General features: G+C 43.4%; 1 protein-coding gene across 9 annotated transcripts in view; it reads left to right on the forward strand.

Annotated features, from left to right (window-relative positions):
* The window catches only part of KIAA1217 (KIAA1217 ortholog), a 901,007-nt gene that overhangs the window by 279,585 nt on the left and 599,765 nt on the right, over nt 1–21,657 (forward strand). For 3 of the 9 annotated variants that reach the window (XR_012244374.1, XR_012244375.1, XM_073629772.1), the window contains exon 1: nt 1,213–1,361. The exons of 1 other annotated variant lie outside the window; for it this stretch is intronic. The gene's annotated coding sequence lies outside the window, so the exon portion shown is untranslated. Of the gene's footprint in view, nt 1–1,074; nt 1,362–21,657 lie in introns of those variants that run through there. 5 more of the 9 variants (XR_012244381.1, XM_073629773.1, XR_012244386.1 and 2 more) reach the window with 4 other exon arrangements.

Raw genomic sequence — 21,657 nt, forward strand, 5'->3', positions numbered from 1 at the left:
AGAAGAGCCACACTGGCTATTAAACTTCATTTTTCTCGGCTTGTCGTACGTGTTGTACGTCACCGTGTTCTTGACGTTCGGAATTTCCGACAACATTTGTGTGACCGTGTGTATGCAAGACAAGTTTGAGCCAACATCCTTCGGAAAAAAATCCACGGTTTTGTTGTCGGAATGTCCGATCGTGTGTACAGGGCATAAGAGTTGGTAAGCTGCAATATAATGTTTTCTTTTGGGATTAATACTGCATGATCTGCATGGAGTTTGCATGTTCTCCTTGCGTAGGTTTCTTTCCAAAGGCTACCAGTAGGTAAATTTGCTCTAGTACATGTATGTGAGATAGGGGACCTTAGATTGTAAGCTCCTTTAGGGCAGGAACTGATGTGAATGTACAGTATGTAAAGATCTGCGTAAATTGTCGGCGCTATATAAATACCTAATATAGAAATAAATAACTTATTTAGGAAGATAGTGTCACAATGAAGTGTAAACTTATAGCAGCGTTTCCGATTTTAGAAGTCAGATCGCTGAAAGAAGATTTCTGATTGGTCGCTGTGGGTTACATCATTTTGCACATTCCTCTTTTCCTCACATTATAAACCCATAAGCGTGCTGGCTTCTGAATTATGAACGAAGCCGCGCTGCACATTTCCCTGTGAAGGCGGCGCGGGGTATAGAAACGCTCAGTGATTTACTGCAAATCAATGGAACATCTGGAATTCACCATGAATTCCATCTGCATTGTGTACAGAAGTTTACCTGGGTGGGTTGGGCACTGGCAAATTCTTGTTTTGGTTTAACGATGGTCAGTTCTAGTCTGAGCATGCAGCAGCCTCTTTCCTGCAGTCAGAGAACTCCGGCACACAGCACTCAGCATCTGTTCCCTGCTATAGCCCGCTGCAGAGGAGTCATAATCCGCAACTCAGGGCACATTTACATTCCACAGGTCTGATAAAGTGCCTGTCTGATTACCCATTCACTGCCTATTCCCTTCTCTCTGGCTACAGATTCCTTCTCTGCACTTTCCAGCAGCACAGAGGTAAAGCCTGGATCGCTGTCTCTTCTGCACCGCTTGGCCACTATGGCTAACTGAGGATTTCACCTCCTGCCCTGGCTTTGTGGGAATTTTCCCAGCCCCGCGTTCGCCATGTCCAAGCCGTCACGTTTGGCCAGGCCCTTGTCAGCTAACGTAACGTCTAAGCTGCCTGTGAGCAGGATTGAAGATTTCAACAGCCGGTCAAGAAAAATCAGCTTAGGGGAGAAGATTCTCAGGGCTGGCAGCGAGGGGAGTCTTGTTAAGAAGCAACAGCAGGTGCAGGCGGCACACATACCAGCAAAGCCTCCTGGAGCCAACTCTGCCAAAGGTACGTCCTCGACGACCTTCCGTTATGATTCACCGTCTTCTTAGAATGTAATGATGGGATGATTCTGGATTGTGTCTTAAGTTTTCATAAAGATTACTGGCAGATGGTTTTTAGCTTCTCATGTTATCTGTTGGTTTCTTTGGCCTACACCGAAGCAAGGGAAGCTCTCTGAAACTTTTAGATTGTGGCAACTTGATGGAAATGGTAGCAATGAACTAGGTTCTGCGGAGTGACGTGATATATGAAAGGACAGAGTCACATGTAGCTGGCGTTGACTAGGAGTTGGAGACCATATCTTGAACTGATCATACATGTCACAATCTGATTGTATTATCACCTTTACATCTGCCAACAGATAATTAGCGCAAAGACCTGCCTGATTGTATAATTGGTTTCAGTAGGTCATCACGTTACATGGTTTTGATAAACCTAAAGCTGGCGATAGATGAATTGAAATTCTGGTGGTTCAGCAGGGACCAGACAAATTTTCGATCCAGCTATGGCTGTCCCTGTTCATAAGAAGTCAATCTAAGGGTTGGTTTCTCATGAACATGTAGGGCATGGGTCATGGGGTGATAGTCACATCCTCCATGCTAGGCACTTAGAACAGGGTCACTGCTTTAAACACGGGGTACCTTTACTTGAACAGGCAATTCAACTTGATTAAACTCTCCCAATGTACTAAACATCACCTTGGTTACTTGTGCATTTAGGAGGAATGCGCAGAGCCCTTGCCCTCCCCACCTGTCCAGCGTATCACCGCTACCTTGCTCCCAGTAACAGTACTGGGTCCCTCTGTTCACCTAGTGCGTACTCCATGTGTGCACTTCATTACTTTTCCACCTGTATACAGGATGAGGGCCTTGGTGGCGCAGATCTGCTCCCGTTGCTATAGGAGGCGGATCATTGCAGAAGGAATGTTGGTAACCTCTCCCTTGCTGCAAGAGGCTGTCTCACCTGTCACATGTACACGCTTCATGACCGGCTGCTGGAGAAACCTCCATTACCCTTGGTAACCTCTGTATCTTCACACTGAATTAACTCTTGTACTGTTATCTTCATACCCCAATGTAGTTAGTAACCAGAGCTGTAATTATGTGTGCCGGTTACTTGCATTGCACCCCTTGAGTAACTTCAGAGCAGGCAGAGGCAAAGTTTCAAATGCTTTACTTGAATAAATAAATATGATGACATACACAGACAACAGTTCAAGATAAGTGCAGTCTTTTCCTAACATCTCTAATCCCTAACATCAGGCTTGAGGCTGCCCCAGCATACCTGCATTAGAAAGAGTCCATTCTTGGCAGAGTCCATGGATGGTATCTTCAGGAAGGACTACAAGTCCCAGCAGCTCTTTCCGACTGTAGCAGGGTCTTAAGGGCAGATGTGCATTGGTTGACATACTGGCCTCAGCATCTTCAACTGGCTGAACAGGACGCAACCGGCAGCAACCTTAGACTTCCATTAACTCCCTCTAGGTACAGACCACTGTCCCTTTTATAATGCACAGAACCAGTGGGTCAGACCCAGGAAAGCCCACCAAGAAAAGAACTGGGAAACACAATTAACTCTAATCTTCCCAGCTACTTACCTCCAAAAAGGACTGCTGGAAAATTTCAGTTTGAGTATGCTATGCATACTAGCTCATTCTGCCTTTGTCTTGTAGGTTTTTTTTTTGTAAAGGGTTTACAACCACTTTAATTGCATCCTAGTCTTAGTATGTAGGGTTCAATATTGAGTCTCTTTTTCCCTATTACAGGTGACTCAAACGGGCTCCTGAAGAAGCATTCAATTGCGAAACATGTAGAGCTGTATTAGTTTGTTGTCTCATATGTTGAACAGAGGGCCATATCTACCCCTTTGTTAAGGGAAACCCACCTGTAGGCTATGACCTATGTTTGAGAGAGTACCAGCTAGTGCTGTGCAATTTTATTGCAATGTTTTAATTTGTCGATGTTTTTGGCTTTATGTACTTTTTGTATAATAAAATATTTATATTTGTTTTTATGACTGGTGCCTACAAAGTCCATTTTTCCATTTCCTTTGATTCTTTCAATATTGAGTTGGCCCACCCTTTGCAGCTATAACACCTTCAACTCTTCTGGGAAGGCTGTCCACAAGGTTTAGGAGTGTGTCTATGGGAATGTTTGACCATTCTTCCAGAAGCGCATTTGTGAGGCCAGACACTGATGTTGGACGAGAAGGCCTGGCTCGTAGTCTCTGCTCTAATTCTTCCCAAAAGTGTTCTATCAGGTTGAGGTCAGGACTGTCTGCAGGCCAGCCAAGTTCCTCCAAACTCGCTCATCCATGTCTTTATGGACCTTGCTTTGTGCACTGGTGCCCAGTCCTGTTAGCACAGGAAGGGGTCATCCCCAAACTTTTCCCACAAAGTTGGGAGCATGAAATTGTCCAAAATGTCTTGGTATGCTGACGCCTTTAGAGTTCCCTTCAATAGAACTAAGGAGTCAAGCCCAACCCCTGAATAACAACCCCACATCATAATCCCTCCTCAGCTAAATGATTTGGACCAGTGCACAAACAAGGTTCATAAAGACATGGATGAGCGAGTTTGGGGTGGAGGAACTTGACTGGCCTGCACAGAGTCCTGACCCCAACCCAATAGAACACCTTTGGGATGAATTAGAGCAGAGACTGCGAGCTAGGCCTTCCTGTCCAACATCAGTGCCTGACCTCACAAATGCCCTTCTGGAAGAATAGTCAAACATTCCCATAGACACACTCCTAAACCTTGCGGACAGCCTTCCCAGAAGAGTTGAAGCTGTTATAGCTGCAAAGGATGGACCACCTCAATATTGAACCCTACAGACTAAAGCCTCGTATACACAATCAGATTTTCGGATGACCGTTCGTCTGTTTTTTATTGCATCCTAGTCTCATGTCGAAAGTGAAGTGGTTACTCACCATGAAGAAAATCTCGTACGACAGAATACAACTTCAGAAGTGATGTAATGGGATTGATTTACTAAAGGCAAAAAAGACTGTGCACTTTGGAAAGTGCAGTTGCACACGGCAAGAGCAGTTGCTCCACAGTTTAGTAAATGAGCAGAAGCTCTGCTGACTTTCATCAACCAATCATGTGCAAGCAAAAATGCTGTTTTTTTTATTCTCCTTGCATGTGATTGGGTATTCTTTGCAAAGTGAAGCCTTACCTCATTTACTAAGCTCTGGAGCAATTGCACTTTCCAAGGTGTACAGTCTATTGGCCTTTAGTAAATCATCATGTGTTGACTAATTTTGGATGTGTTCTTTCGTTTTTGAGCATGCATAGTCTTGCTCTTACGATTTTTTTCATCCGAAAAACTGCACTAATCAAATGAAAATCGGACGTAGCGTTCACGTACGACAAAAATGTTATAGCTTGCACGAAAAACCGCAATCGGCTGTCACAAGCACCATACCAACGATCCGAAAATCGGCAGATCGTTCGTCAGACAAAAGGTTTCTTCCGATTTTCGTATTGTGTGTACGGGCCTTAAGATTGGGATGCCATTAAAGTTCATGTGCGTCTAAAGGCAGGCGTCCCAATACTATTGACTATATAGTGTATAGCTCTACTTGGTGAGTACAGCTGTGTATGTTCACGTTACGATATTTGTACAGAACGATTGTTCGGCTGTCATAACTTCAGACCCTCGTCTTATTTACCGTCAGGAAATCTCTGCATTTTCGATCGGTCCTTTGCTGTCAGAGAAATCATCTTTCTGTACAGTGTGTGATCCAAAGATAATGAAACATTAAACAATCCCCGCATCCAAGGTTAGCACAGACCCCATTTGGGAGAACATCAGACTGTGTTATACGGCTCATGAATGGACTCATCAAAGTGACAGACAAATAAACTGTACCCGTGGGCCGATGACGGAGGGAACAGGAAAACATTATTAGACAGATTTCTAGGAAGTTTGTTTTAGATTGCCAGGAATGTTTCTTGGATAAAGAGAATGCTGTAGGCAATATGTTCGTTTTTAGTTAATGTGCAGCTTGAAAAGGTCCCGTGCTTGGAGTGCAAAGTGCTTCTCTATAGTTGCTGGCGGCAGGCTGTGCGGCTGCTCATTCAGTGCGTTAGGCTGTTCCTATACATTAGACTATACACGGGGCGGACACAATCACAGGTACATTGCATGAAACAAGGAGTTTAAAGCTGAACTGCAGGCAAGCTTAATGCACAGATGAATCACATATAAGGAAGCTGGTTGTTTATCCAGTTCTGAGATTTACCCAGCCCTGTCGTATATTCGGGAGGATGACAGTGTTCATAAACCATTACGATTGTAGACTGCAGGAGGAATGCTGTGATGTCCTCTTTCCACCACCAGCCTGCTGGTTCAGCAGTGAAGGAGCAGCAGGAGTTGGAGGAGCTCATCTCCTTGCTCACTGTTCTCTCCTCTTATATCAGCATTAGGGATCAGGGGAATATTGAAGAGGAAGTTTGATCTTTTTTTTTTTATTCTTTTTATTTAGTTTTGCAATAAAAAATGCAAAAATGTAAAACATTGAAGTTTGATATTTTTTTTTTCTTTAGTTTTGCAATAAAAATGCAAAAACTCAAAACAAGGAAGTTTGATCTTTAAAGTGTTACTAAATCCAGGACCCTGCATTCACTATATCTGATCTCCCACAGTACTCATAATGGAAATGCAAATATTTTAGTAAATATAAACGGCTAAATACCTTTTCTCATCAACAGTATATAGCAGTCTTGTGACTTCTATCAGTGCCTGGTTAAAGCTTGTAGGAGTTTTCATTCTACTCTGACTGTCTTAGGAGGCAGCAGGACCCTTGACCCCTGACCCCCTGTCTGGACAGTGCTGATTGGCCCTGTGCTGATCACGTGCACCCTCCCCAGAGAACAAAACAGCTCCCTAGCAATACACACCAAACTGAGCATGTGCAGAGTGACTCTAAATCAGAAGATAGATTGGCAACAGTGGAAGAAGGGGGGGTGGTCAGAGAAGACAGGATCAAACAGCCTTTTTTACACAATGTGGAGGATTAACGCCTTCCACAGTGAGTATAACAAGCATGCTTTACTGCATTTAAAGACTGATTTTACTGTTGTGGGTTTAGTAACACTTTAATCTGAACCCCATTGAAGTTAATGGGAGCTGAATCTTTAGGGTCCATGCACACTGGCTTGAAGAAACGCCAATGCTCTTGGCAGAAAAAATTTTTTGTACTAGCGTTTAGGAGAGTTTAGCATTTTTTTCTGCCAAAAACCTGCTCTTAAAAATGCAAAACATAAGGGTTTTGTTTTTTTTCTGCCTCTAAACGCTGAGCTTAAAATATGCCTCTAAACCAGTGGTCACCAACCTTTCTGACATCACGAACCACTAAATTTACCATTTTGAATCCCGCGAACCACTAATATGAATTTGACATGCCTTATACACACAATGCTTCGGCTCTCTGCCCCCCTACCCCTGGATCATACTGCTGCCTTATACACACACAGTGCTCTGACTCTGTGCCCCCCTACCCCTGGATCATACTGCTGCCTTATAATCACAATGCTCCGGCTCTGTGCCCCCCTACCCCTGGATCATACTGCTGTCTTATACACACACAATGCTCTGACTCTGTGCCCCCCTACCCCTGGATCATACTGCTGTCTTATACACACACAATGCTCTGACTCTGTGCCCCCTACCCCTGGATCATACTGCTGCCTTATACATACAATGCTTCGGCTCTCTGCCCCCCTACCCCTGGATGATACTGCTGCCTTATACACCACACAATGCTCTGACTCTGTGCCCCCTACCCCTGGATCATACTGCTGCCTTTTACACACAATGCTTCGGCTCTCTGCCCCCCTACCCCTGGATCATACTGCTACCTTATACACACAATGCTTCAGCTCTCTGCCCCCCTACCCCTGGATCATACTGCTGCCTTATACACACAATGCTTCGGCTCTCTGCCCCCCTACCCCTGGATTATACTGCTGCCTTATACACACAATGCTCCAACTCTCTGCCCTCTTCCCCTCCTTGCACACTGCCTTACACAGACTCCTCATTGGATCTCACTTCCTTATCCAGCCATGTGTTGCAGCTCTGTGCTCCCTCCCACAGTCTCCTTCTTCACCTCCCACTCTCTCTGCAATACTACCGGCGCCTCCCTCTGAACTCACAGGAGACTGAACTACAATGAAGGCATCGGTTATCAATGCGCACTGACCAGATTAACTGTCAGCGCACATTGAGAACAACACTGAAAACAACATTGTGCAGTATATGTCCGCCATAATGTTGATTTGCGACAGCACCCCTGGGGACCACCAAAACTTTCTCGTGAACCATTAATTGTCCACGGACCACTGGTTGGCAACCGCTGCTCTAAACAACCTTAATGTGCATGGGCACAGGATAACATTAGTTGCTTCTACAGAAAAAAATGGTAATTCCTCTAGCAACGTTTTTTAAGCCAGTGTGCATGGCCCCTAAAATCAATTCTGCCCATTTTCAAGCCTAATATGTGAGAGATTGTCAAACAAATGGCATGGGAGACTTAGCACTGCCAGGGATGACACGTACCAAAAAAAAAAAAAAAAAAAAAACATTTTACAGGAAGCTGAATCCAGCTTAAAAGGTGAATTCCAGGTATGGATATTTTATACTTAATTATATTGATCCAGCTTAGACGAATGCAACTATGTATATACCATACAAAGCCAATCGCCCTGGGTGCTGGAAATCACTGAAGTACACAGCACTACTCCACTGATCTCCACTTGCTTTCAGGTCCCTTATTACATTGTGAACACAGGAGGTTGGCTACTCAACACGGACACCTTTCAGAGAATGCTTTACAGAAATGCATCTTTAAAGTGAAACATTAAAAGCTGTGTAATTAAAAAAGTATCCCTTGTAGTGGGGCTGTGACTGCACTGCTAGTGTTAATTGCTCATGCTGCTGTAGGCCAGGGGTGCTCAACCCATGGCCCACGACTAGCGTTGCCACCTCATCCCTTTAAACCTGAACACCTTTGAATTACACAGGTTCTGAGGCTAATTAAATGTAGATAAGGCACCAAGTGAGTTTAATTACCACCTTAATCAGCCACAGAACCTGTGTAATCAATATGTGTTCGGGTTTAAAGGGATGAGGTGGCAACCATACCCACAACCTCAAACCAGGGAAGCGCATGCCCAGGATCAGCAACCAGCACTTGCCATTCCAGAGCATCAGAGTGGAGTGAGCCAGCGCCAGCAGCAGAGGGAGCAGGCAACCACGGGGGGAGCAAGTGCTGCTTAAGCCAATGCTTCCTTTTTAGTGCCGGCTCATGCCCCAGGTGGAGTGATGCCAAGTTCACTCTGCCTGGAAAAGGAGCCTGGGACAGGAGCGGGCACTACCGAGGTATCATCAGTTTATGCAGTGCTCGCTTCCTTGTTCCGTCAATGTAGACTTCTATTATATCCCGCAGGTTGAATGCAGGAGTTCTGGTGCACTTTCAGAAAGTGCACCACACCCTCAAGATGTAAAAATAGTTTCTAGCATAGCGCAGCTAATGCACAAGAATACCGCTGGTGCACCGTGCTACTCTCGTGGTGTGGGTAAACCGCAGCACGTCAGTGTGAAAGCAATCTTATAGGGGGCTCAGGACAGTAAAAACTTGTTTACATATGTGGTTTGGGGGGCAGTAAAACCCCCATAGTTCATTGTAGCCAACAAATAGTTACCAAATCACTTAGGTGGCCCTTGATCTACAAAAGGTTGAGCACCCCTGATGTATACAATGCATTACAGCAGAACCGATATGTACAAAGAATAGAAAATACAGTTTAAATTGACAGTAAATTACATGCGGCACATCTGATTGGCTCCCAGTCCTGCTCCTTCCTCTCCAAATGCTGATGTATTGGTGATGGCAAGAATCTTATACCAGATCAGATTAAGGTGCTTACTGTAATTGCATTTAAATCATATATTTAAATTATATAATAGTGAATACAGAACACTAAATCAAGAACAAAGCCACACCGCAATGTAACAAACGATTTTATTATTTTAGAATAGTTTAAAAACCAGTTGGAGAAAAAAATGAAAAATTACACAAAGAGAACCCTAACCCTAAAAAAATCATATCGCACAGAAGGCATCATCACCTCTCAGTCTCTCTCTCCTCTCTCTCTCTCTCTCTCTCTCTCTCTCTCTCTCTCTCTCTCTCTCTCTCTCTCTATATATATATATATATATCTAAATATATAAATATATATATATGAAAAGAAATAAAGTACTCAGTAGAGAAATTTACATGGAATGCTCTATTTACTAGTGATGCATAATTAGTATAACCTAGTAAGAGCAATGCACAGATGAGGTTATTAATAAATACAGAGGTGCATTCATTTGTATCTTTTATACCTGACTGGAGTTTAGCTTTAAAGCCTAATTGAAGTCACAGAAATGTATTAATGTGGATCTGAAATTTAAAAAAGTAAAGGTTTGCTATGGTAAAGTGAACATGTAAATATGTTAACTGCGTCTAAGAAGTGCCCTGAAATATTTACTTTTCGTCTGAAAAATAGTAGTGCACTTCCTAGTATGTGAGAGTACCTAGGCATTCCTGTGCCTACAGCCTCATAACTGTATCTCTGCAGTGTGAGATCTGAGGCACTGCTCCGTCTGAATGCTAGTTTTAGTAGATCTGGAGGTTTGGTGATGTTACTACTGTTCTGCTCAGTGTTTTCCTTGCTGGAGGCTCTGACATGAGGAAGCAAAGCCCTGCCTCTACCAAGATGGCTACCTCCAGACAGGGACACTGTCCTCCTCCTTTCTGACCTCTGTTCTGAATCTGCTGCCCCCTGTCCAGCATCATCCTGACCCCTGTCCTTGGCTCAACTGATTCCTATCTTCAGCTCTGCTGGCCCCTGTCCTTCACCTTGTTGACCCCTGTCCATCGGCCTTGCTGCAGTTTAGATCTTAGACATGCCTATCTGCAGCAAACAATTCAAAGTGTTCACCTCCTAAAGTGACCATGCCAGTGACCAAAAACATTTAAAGTAATTGTAAAGTCTTGTTTAAAAAAAAAAAAATTGCAAACATGTTATATTTACCTGCTCTATGCAGTTGGTTTTACACAGAGCAGTCCAGATCCTCCTCTTCACGGGTCCCTCTTTTGTGCTCCTGGCCCCTCCCTCCTGTTGAGTGCCCCCACAGCAAGCTGGTTGCTATGGGGGCATCCGAATTGAGCCAGACATTCTTGTGTCCATTCAGACATGGAACCGTGACCCAGCCACGCCCCTCTCTCTCCTGATTGGCTAAATGATTTTGATTATTGACAGCAACTGGAGCCAAACGTGCCACGCTGCTGTCTCAGCCAATGAGGAGGGAAGTCCCAGGCAGCTTAGACACTCCTGTAACATCGCTGGATAAAGATGGGGCTCAGGTAAGTATTAGGGGGGCTGCTGCATACAGAAGGTTTTTTTTTTATCTTAATGCAAAGAATGCATTAAGATAAAAAAAAAAAAAACTTCTGCCTTTACAATCACTTTAAGCCATGTTAAAGAAGAACATTTATACTTACCTGGTCTGATATCTGTTACTGGAATCATCTTATGCCCCGTACACATGAAATTCCACCAGCAAAAGTCTGATGTGAGCTTTTGGTCGGAAATTCCGACCGTGTGTATGCTCCATCGGACTTCTGCTGGCGGAATTCCAGCCAGCAAAAGATTGAGAGCAGGTTCTCTATTTTTCCGTCGGAAAAAGTTCCTATCGGAAATTCTGTTCGTCTGTATGCAATTCCGACAAGCAAAAAATCACGCATGCTCGGAAACAATTCAACGCATGCTCGGAAGCATTGAACTTCATTTCCCGGCTCGTCGTAGTGTTGTTCATCACCGCGTTCTTGACGGTCGAAAGTTCAGAGAACTTTTGTGTGACCGTGTGTATGCAAGCCAAGCTTGAGTGGAATTCTGTCGGAAAAACCATCTAAGATTTTTACGAAGGAAATTCCACTCGTGTGAATGGTACTGGTGCAGTGATACATAGCCCAAAAGATCTTTACATCAGACACATTTCTGGCAGTGTCTGATGCTGGCATCATCCTGCAGAGTCCTACATTACTACTATGTTCTGCAGTAATGAAAGTAAGGGAAACCCCTTGAAATGTGTTGCCAGGTCCTGCCCCTGGATCTGGACGTGCTGGTGAAAGACAGAAATCTCTGAATCCTCTTAGGCCCAGTACACACGATGAGATTATCAGACGAATGATTGTCCGTTTTTTTTTTTGCATGCTAATCTCAGATCGAATCTGACGAGTTTACTAAAATCACGAAAATTCCCTTACGACAGAAACAAAATTCGCAAGTGATGTCATGTGTTGTAATGCATTTGTATTGCATTTTCGAACGATATCGGTACTGATTAAATGGAAATCGTATGATATGGCATCGTACAAAAAAAATTTGTACATGTCCAAAAGAATAACATCAGATGAACTGTCATGATCGGCTCTCGAAAGCTCTGTACTAACGATCCGATTATCGTACGAACGATTCGAATGCGGTATTTTCCGTACAATTTTCTGATTGTGTGTATGGGGCATGACCCGTCCTAGGAATTGACAGCTGTGTATAATCTCAATCAGTCCCACTACTAGCCACAGTATGCAGGCTGCACCTCCTTGGCTCCCTCTCATGTGTACTGGTGCAAACTGGGAAATTGTGAGTTGGAACATTGTTTTTATTTTTAATAAATATTTCCCTATTTTATTGCACAAGATCTGTGTATTCTTGTCTTTGAGCTATCTATGTATGTATCTGTCTCTTCTTCCCGTATATACTGGATGCTCTGTAGACAGGTTCTCTTGAAGCCACTTTCTTCTTATCTCCTACCATACTGTGTTTCTCACCGACATTTCCTTTTCGTAACACCTTCTTCAAAATCATTACAGCTGATTTCAGCAGGCAGAAACGAAGACCAGAGAATAGAAAACAATATATTCCTCACTTATCGCTATCACGCGTAGGAGCAGATGGGATTTTACTAGAAATGCCTTTCTATTTTTCGAATTTAGTTACACATAAAATTTGCAGTAGGGTTCGTTTTATGAGAAATGTGACAGTGCTTGTTTCATTGGGAGAAACAGCAATGTGAGACTTCTATTGATTGTAGAAATAAGTTCAGTGAATCGCTCCGCTCACCGCCAGCCAGGACCGTCGGGAGATGCTCTACAATGAATAAGTCAAGAGGGTCCGCAGTCAATATTTTCACACCTTTGCACATTTTGCTGGCAGTGTAAAAGCTTCAGTGTGAGCGAATACTGGATTGAGAGCACCTGACACGTACAATAACATTTAATAAAACCGCTTTGCTTTCACACTGCAGTAATTGAGTTTGCAAAGATGCAGTTCAGCCATCATAGTCAGAGCTTAGGGAATGTTCCAACAGCAATTCCTTAAACAAAAAGTCAACCAGGAATCGTTGCAAATGTACTAAAGTCAAGAGGTTTTATATTTAATTTAATTTTCTCATGGCAGACAAAACAAGCGATGCTTACTTAGTGGAACTGCAGCCTCTTGCTGATGACTTTTGTGCCATGCAGTCTACCTGTTGACTGCAATAGAATGGAGCAGGGGTATGAACAACACTTTTTGAATGATCAGACTACAGGTAGAATGGTAGGAGGAGTGGGCCTAGGCTAGGGAACATAGAAAAGAAGATCTACTTACCTGATCCTCCATGCTGCTAAACTGGTCCCTGTTATGTACTTAGTGTATATTATTATTATTATACAGGATTTATATTGCACCGACAGTTTACGCAGCGCTTTACAACATTAGAGCAGACAGTACAAGTACAATACAATTCAATACAGGAGGAATCAGAGGGCCCTGCTCGTTAGAGCTTACAATCTAGGAGGGAGAGTCAAGTTATACAAAAGAGTAATAGCTGTGGGGGATGAGCTAATTGAGAAAATAGTGCAGTTGTTAGATGGAGGCAGGATAGGCTTCTCTGAAGAGGAAAGTTTTCAGGAATCGCCTAAAGGTGGATAAGTTTGGAGACAGTCTCACAGATTGGGGTAGTGAATTCCAGAGGATGGGCGAGGCTCGGGAGAAGTCCTGGAGGCGGATATGGGTGGAGGCGATGAGGGAGCTAGAGAGCAGAAGGTCTTGGGAGGAACGGAGATGGCGATTAGGTTGGTATTTTGAGACTAGGCTAGTGATGTAGCTGGGGGCAGAGTTGTGGATGGCTTTGTAACTTATTGTTAGTATTTTGAATTTAATTCGTTGGCGAGTGGTAGCCAATGGAGGGATTGGCAGAGGGGGGTAGCAGACACTGTGCGGTTTGTAAGGTGGATGAGTCTGGCAGCAGCATTCATGATGGACTGAAGGGGGGATAGTCTATTTAAAGGTAAGCCAATGAGGAGGGAGTTGCAGTAGTCGAGGCGAGAGATAACCAGGGAGTGAATCGGGAGCTTTGTGGTTTTGTTGGTTAGAAAGTGACGTCGTTTAGAGATGTTGCGGAGGTTGAGGCGGCAAGCTTTGGAAAGTGATTGGATGTGGGGCTGAAAGGAGAGTTCAGAATCCAGGATAACACCTAGCACCCTGACATGTGGGGACGGGTGGATGGTTGTGCTATTGCTCTTGACAGAGAAGTAAGGGGAAGAGGCACGTGGGGGAGGAAATATTATGAGCTTGGTTTTGGACAAGTTGAGTTTGAGGAAGTGATGTGACTTCCATACAGATATGTCTGTTAGTAAGTTAGTGACGCATGAGGAGACTGATGGAGTGAGTTGAGGGGTGGAGAGATAGATTTGTGTGTCGTCAGCATAGAAATGATATTGAAAGCCATGAGAGGCTATCAGCTGACCCAGGGAAGAGGTGTAGATTGAAAATAAAAGAGGTCCAAGAACAGAACCTTGGGGGACCCCAACAGAGAAGGGAAGAGGAGTGGAGGAAGTGTAATTGTAAGTGACACTGAATGTGCGTTGGGATAGGTAGGATGAGAGCCACTGAAGAGCACAGTCACGGAGACCGAGGGAGTAAAGTTTTTTTTTGAGGAGGGAGTGGTCAACCGTGTCAAAGGCAGCTGAAAGATCCAGAATATATATGACATACAGAGGGAATATGGCTGCTCCGGTAAGCGGTGGAGGGCACCCGAGAGCGGTGGGAGGGGGGGGGCCTCTCCCGCCACTGATAAAAGTGATCTTGCGGCGAATCCGCTGCTGAGACCATGTTTATCTGAAAGAGGACTGCCCGCTGAAGAAGTGGATGCCGGGGGGCAGCTAGCGGCTGCCATACCAACGGTATTCCACTTCAAAGTACTGCTGTATAATGACGGCGGGCGGTCCGTAAGTGGTTAAGAGGTTAAAGTGGAACTTCACGCTCTAAATCAACATTGACTATTTGTAAACCTTACGTTGCTACCATTAGTAAATAGACATATTTACAAGTCATATTTCCTTGTGTCAAACTTTTTTTTTTTTTGCATTTCAGGTACTTCCTGGTTTCCAGGCCTAGGCAAATTATGTCATACATCCCAGGAGTCTTTAGGAGGAGGAGGAGGGGTTTTCAGCTAAGCTCACCCTCTTGCCAGCTTGCCTGAGCTAAGGGCAGTTTGCTTTGAATATTATAAATTAATTAAATAGCATTTTTGGTTTGTGGTGCTCAGATACAGTGTAGTTCTACTTTAACGTCTTGACTGAGTATTTTGTTTCACTTGCAGTGACTTTGACTTTAAACTTGCTAGGGAATTTCCACACCAGAATTCCACCAGCACACCCCCCTAATTGCATATCAAAGTCATTTTCTCTTCTGGATGTGTCTAATTACTGCCTGTGCTGGTGGAGCTCCAACTTTCACCTTCATTTTAAGTAGAAGGTATAGGAGGAGTAAAGGGGAATACTACAGAGTGTTGCTTGAGTGACATTTTCAAAGTTATTGTAAAGTCTAGTTTAAAAAAAATTAAAATAAATAACAAACATGTTATACTTACCTCCTCTGTGCAGTTGGTTTTACACAGAGCAGCCCGGATCCTCCTCTTCTCGGGTTCCTCTTTATTGCTCCTGGCCCCTCCCTCCTATCGAGTGCCCCCACAGTCAGCAGCTTCCCATGGGGGCACTCAAGCTGAGTCATAGCTCAGTGTGTCCATTCAGACACGGAGCCCTGACCCAGCCTTGACTCCCTCTCTCCCCTGATTGGTTGACAGCCGCTGGAGCCAATGGCACCACTGCTGTGTCTCAGCCAATCAGGAGGAGTGTCCCAGACAGCTTAGACATTTGTGGACATCGCTGGAGAGAGATGGGGTTCAGGTAAGTATTAGGGGGTGCTGGGGTGGCTGCTACACACATAAAGTTTTTTTTTTATCTTAATGCATAGAATGCATTAAGATTAAGAACCTTCTGCCTTTACAACTCCTTCAAGTGTGGTCATCCAAGATGGTGGCACCCAACACCAGTCTCAAGGTTTTTGTATGTCTACACAAGGAAGGCAGTAACATCAGCAACATTTAATCAGTTAATCAGTAACATTTCTCCTGGCGATTGGCAGGACCTTTTGAGACAGAGGGGGTGACAAGCGCAAGATTATCCATGAAAGAAGGAGGTTCCCATCCAAGATTTGACGGTACATGGCCCTGTCCATCGTCCCTGTGAATCAGTGAAGTTGTCCTGTCCCCTTAGCTGAAAAACACTCCCAAAGCATAATGTTTCCACCTCCATGTTTGATAGTGGGAATGGTGTTCTTGGGGTCATAGGCAGCATTCCTCCTCCAAAAGCAGTGAGTTGATGCCAACGAGCTTGATTTTGGTCTCCTCTGACCACAACACTTTCACCCAGTTCTCCTCTGAATCATTCAGATGTTCATTAGCAAATTTCAGATGGGCCTGTACATGTGCCTTTTTTGAGCAGGGGGACCTTCTGGGCATTGCAGGATTTCAGTCCTTCACAGGGTAGTGTATTACCAATTGTTTTCTTGGTGACTATTGTCCCAGCTGCCTTGAGATCATTGACAAGATTCTCCCGTGTAGTTCTGGGCTAATTCCTCACCGTTCTCATGATCATTGAAACTCCACAAGGTGAGCTCTTACATGGAGCCCCAGACCGAGGGAGATTGACAGTTATTTTGTGTTTCTTCCAATTGCGAATAATCTCACCAACTGTTGTCACCATCTCACCAAGCTGTTTGCTTATAGTCTTGTAGCCCATTCCAGCCTTGTGTAGAGCTACAATCTTGTCCCTGACATCCTTGGACAGCTCTTTGGTCTTGGCCATAATGGAGAGATTAGGATCTGATTGATAGATTGCTTCTGTGGACAGGTGTCTCTTATACAGGTAACAAGCTGAGATTAGCAGCACTCCCTTTAAGAGAGTGCTCCTAATCTCAGCTCATTCCCTGTATAGAAAACACCTGGGAGCCAGAAATCTTGCTGATTGATAGGGGATCAAATACTTATTTCACTCATTAAAATGCAAATCAAATTTATAACTTTTTTGAAATGTGTTTTTCTGGATATTTTTGTTGTTATTCTGTCTCTCACTGTTAAATAAAACCTACCCATTAAAATTATAGACTGATCATTTCTTTGTCAGTTGCCAAATGTATAAAATCAGCAGGGGATCAAATACTTTTTCCCTTCACTGTATCTCTTAAGTGGCACACAGACAATGTTTTTCCATGACTCTTTCATACACTTTACCAGATTAACAAATCAACAAATTAGCAATGCTTTCCATGGCTACAGCCGACCGACCATAGGTTAATAGAGATTGTTCTCTGTATCTTGCAGTAGGCCCTCCTACTCATACAGCTCCTCAGAACCCACCAGGGTGAGATTGCCTGTACTGAATTGGCTGCTTTTTAAAAGGCCTTGGAGGTGAACATTCCTGGCTGTGCGGCTCTGAAAAGGGTTTTAACGAATGTTTGCAGCATGACTTGTTCTTTGCCACAAACCAAAGGTGATGACACACTATCTTATCAGCCATGATGGATAAAGTGCTTCATTAGCAGTGTTTGGGCTTTAACACTGTGAGACAGATGTGCCGGAATAAATCAGACTATGACTCCTGAAAAGCATTTATCTGGGCTGGAGGCTCTGCATAACAGTAAACACACTTTGATCAAACCCTTAGAAGTGGCATACATCAAAAAGACGACATAAAAACACATGAACAGCGTAAAAGCGAGACACTGACCTAGAGGTACTAAACTGTGACTGCTGTTAACTGACATTTACTGCGAAGATGTGCAGCTGAAACCAGCTCATTATTAAGGCTCTTTCAAAGTCGGCTGTGGAGTACTGTAATTATTTACAGCTGGTCTATGGTGTATAGCTGTCGTAATGGCCAGTGCCCACCTGTAAGATGTCATAGCGGCTTGAAACCCCCTTGAGCGCCTCCCGAGGTGTTGAATGAGCCCTAAAAGTTATTCTGTGCTGTGCCAATGCAGGCACAGTTACACGACCTTCACACGGGCAGTCGGGGGTGGCCAACTGCAAGAATGGATTTTTTGATGGTGGACATATATGCTGCATACACACAGTGTGTGCAAACAGCCGCAGCCAGCATGTAAGCTCTCATCAGTGTGGTTGCATGCAAATAGAGCCCTGAATTTGCGACCAGAGATGTTTTTTTTATGGCATTTCTTGCCGCAGCTGATTAGTCAGTTTATGCAGCCATAAAATAGACTGAGGAATTAACTAAGCTTCTTCACCATTATAACAGCACAAGAAACTGTCGGAAGTGACGTGCACATTAAAAGAGCATATATACCTGTTTCAGGTGTATCTGTGCCACCTGTGCCCAGGGCCACTGATAAGGCAGTACAACTGGTCCTGTTGTACTGGGCCCAGACCTCATCAGCTAAACAGGGGGGCCCAGGGCATCATTATTGGTAATTTCTGCCTAAATGAATAAATGTATTTTACAAGACCACATCCTCACTCCTACTTCTCACCAGGGCTTAAACATTTCCCTGGGCCCTATCAGGTCAACAGAGGGACTTTTTTTTTTGGGTGTAGGTGGATAAAGTCAGTGTCCCTGCTTTGCTGCACCCTAGGGGGGGGGTGTAGGCGGGGGCCCCATCATAAGGGCTGTATGGGGCCCCATGATTTTTAATAGCAGCCCTGCCTGTGCCAGTTTCTATTTCAGAGTAAATTAGCACAGGTCTGCACCTGATTCACAGAGGGAATGCTTTAAAGTGCTACTAAGCCCAGGACCCTGCATTCACTATATCTGGTCTCCCACAGTACACAGAACATTGAAATGCAATAGTTCTAGTAAATATAAACTGCTAAATACCTTTTTTCATCAGCAGTATATAGCAGTCTTGTGACTTCTATCAGTGTCCATCTGAGCACTGGTTAAAGCTTGTAGGAGGAGTTTTCATTCTCCTCTGATTGTCCTATGAGACTGCATGACCCCTGACCCTCTGTCTGGACAGTGCTGATTGGCCCTGACAAACCAAACTGAGCATGTGCAGAGTACCCCCAAGGCTCTCTACTATCAGGAGATGGACTGGGGACAGTGGAAGAAGAGGAGAATCAGAGAAGACAGGATCAAACAGCCTTTTTACACAATGAGCAAGATTAAGCCCTTACGTTCCATAGTGAGTATAACAAGCATGTTTTACTACATATACAGACAGAGTTTACTGTTGTGGGTTAAGTAACACTTTAAGCTTTGTATAGGCATCAAGTTATAGCTTACATAGGACAATAGACTACATACACAGACAGAGATGTAGTGGTTTAGACATTAATGGCTGTGTGTTGAATTATTTTGAGAGGACAGCAAATTTACACTGTTATACAAGCTGTACACTCACTACTTTACATTGTAACAAAGTGTCATTTCTTCAGTGTTGTCACATAAAAAGATATAATAAAATATTTACAAAAATGTGAGGGGTGTACTCACCATTGTGAGATACTATACATCCACAATTCCTATGTCCTGTCTCTTTATGAGGTTAGGCTAGGCTCATATATATATATATATATATATAGTCTCCAGTTTCCACTTAGTAGGGTGTACTCACTTTTGTGAGATACTGTATTTATAAGACCCTATATATTTGCACACAAGTGAACGTGTCTCTACGTATTAACATCACTGCTGTTACATTGCTTTGACAGGAATATATCATACTCTTCACCATCTGATATTACTGGAATTTGTTTTTGGGATTGGGACATCAGAGGAATGGAGTGGTCAGGATAGAAGGGAAGGTGAATCTAAGTTGGTTGGGGTGGGCTTTAAAGAGACTGTGGGATTGATATGTTGGCATGGTATATTTTTATACTTACATTGGTCCAGCTTGCATATCAATGTATAAATCAAGCCAGGCCGATGCCCCTGGAAGCTAAAAATCACTGAAGTAGACACAGCTACAGTGATCTCCATTGAGTGCTGAGCAGCTGAGTGCTGCATTTTGAATATAGAGCCGTTCAGCATGGGTGCCATTAAGAGAATGCTTTGTATTTTCTGAATAAATGGAAAGCATTCTCTGATTGGACTAGATGGAGAGCTTAATGTTATTGCCCCTGCCTATCCATCTCATCCAATCAGAGAATGATTTGCATCCAATGAAAAAATGTGATCTCTTAATTCCGCCCCTGTCGAGTGGCCGACCTCCCGTGTTCAGAATGCAGCAGGGCACTCACTTGGCACAAGACCCAGAACAAGTGGAGATCACTGGAGTAGTGTTGTCTATTACAGTCATTTCCAGCTCCTAGAGGGATTCCATTAGGTATGGCATACATACTTACATTGGTCCAGGCTGGGCCTATGTAACTATATAAAAAATATCCATACCTGGAATTCTTTTTTAAAGGAGTGGAGCATGTATATAATGCAAAGTACATTTTGGCCAATCAACCCCATTGTGTCAGTTTGCCCATGGACAATGCTACTAAGTCCTTTAAGAAATTTGTATCCATTTATATAGGCCAGCAAATATGTATAAATGTACACCAATCAGCCAAAGCATTATCAACAACAATCAAAACCTTTTGAGGCGTGAACTCCTCTAGACCTCTGAAGATATGCTGTGGTATCTGTCACCAAGCCGTCAGTAGCAGATCCTTTCAGTCCTGTAAGTTGTGAGGCGGGGCCTTCATGGATCAGACTTATTTTTCCAGCACATGCCACAGATGCTCAATTGGATTGAGATCTGGAGGCCAAGTTAACACCTCAAACCAGTTGCTGTGTTCTTGAGGCCTGGTTCACACCTATGCATTTTTTAGCAAGTTTTCAGTTTTGCAGAAACACACTACAGTCCATTTAGCCGGCTTTCCTATGGATGTAGTTCACATCTGTGCATTTTATGGAAAGGGCCAGGGACTTTTTTCTGGTTTTTGGTTCCATAGACTTCAATGGATGAAAAACATATATTGAAAAATGCAAAATGCACCTGCAATATGCAAACTGCAACCTGCATAGGTGTGAATCAGGCCTAAAACCATTCTTGAATTCATAAGACCAGGCCACCTTCTTCCATTGCTCCAAAATCCAGTTCTGAGGCTCACATGCTCATTGTAGGCGCTTTTGGCTGTGGACACGGGTCAGCATGGGCACCATGACCGGTCTGTGGCTACACAACCCTATACACGACAAACTGTTCTGACACCTTTCTATCAGAACCAGCATTAACTTTTTCAACAATTTAATCACTTCAGCTCTGGGACATTTTACCCCCTTTGTGACCAGGCCATTTTTTTGCTATTTAGCACTGCGTAACTGCAATTGCACGGTCATGCAATACTATACCCAAACAACAATTATATAATTTTTTTCACACAAATAGAGCTTTCTTTTGATGGTATTTGATTACCACTGGGGTTTTGATTTTTTAATAAATAATTTTAAAATGACCAAAAATTTCAAAAAAGAAACATATTTTTTACTTTCTGCTATAAAATATATCCAAAAAAAATTACAATGTCTTCATAATTTAGGCCAAAATGTATTCTGCTACATGTCTTCGATAAAAAAATCCCAATAAACTCAATACTCACATGTTTCCGTCATATTTTTTCTTTGTTGTGATTTAGACGCATGTTTTAACCTAGTTACATTTACTGTGAGCAAGATATCACCTGACCTAAACAACTACAATGTGGATATCATTGGTGCCTTTGATGTTCTCATGGAAATGCCTTTAACAGCCAGATGTGCCTTTTTGTATTTGTCTTCTTGATATCTTTTATCTTGATCATTGTTGTATCTTTTATTGTAGTCAATAAAAATTATTGCAAGTGCCGGTTCACACAGGGGCGACTTGTCAGGCGACCTAGTCGCCTGACAAGTCGCCTCCGTTCTGTACAATGGA

Source organism: Aquarana catesbeiana, linkage group LG05 (assembly GCF_042186555.1).
Source record: "Aquarana catesbeiana isolate 2022-GZ linkage group LG05, ASM4218655v1, whole genome shotgun sequence".
NCBI lineage: Eukaryota > Metazoa > Chordata > Amphibia > Anura > Ranidae > Aquarana > Aquarana catesbeiana.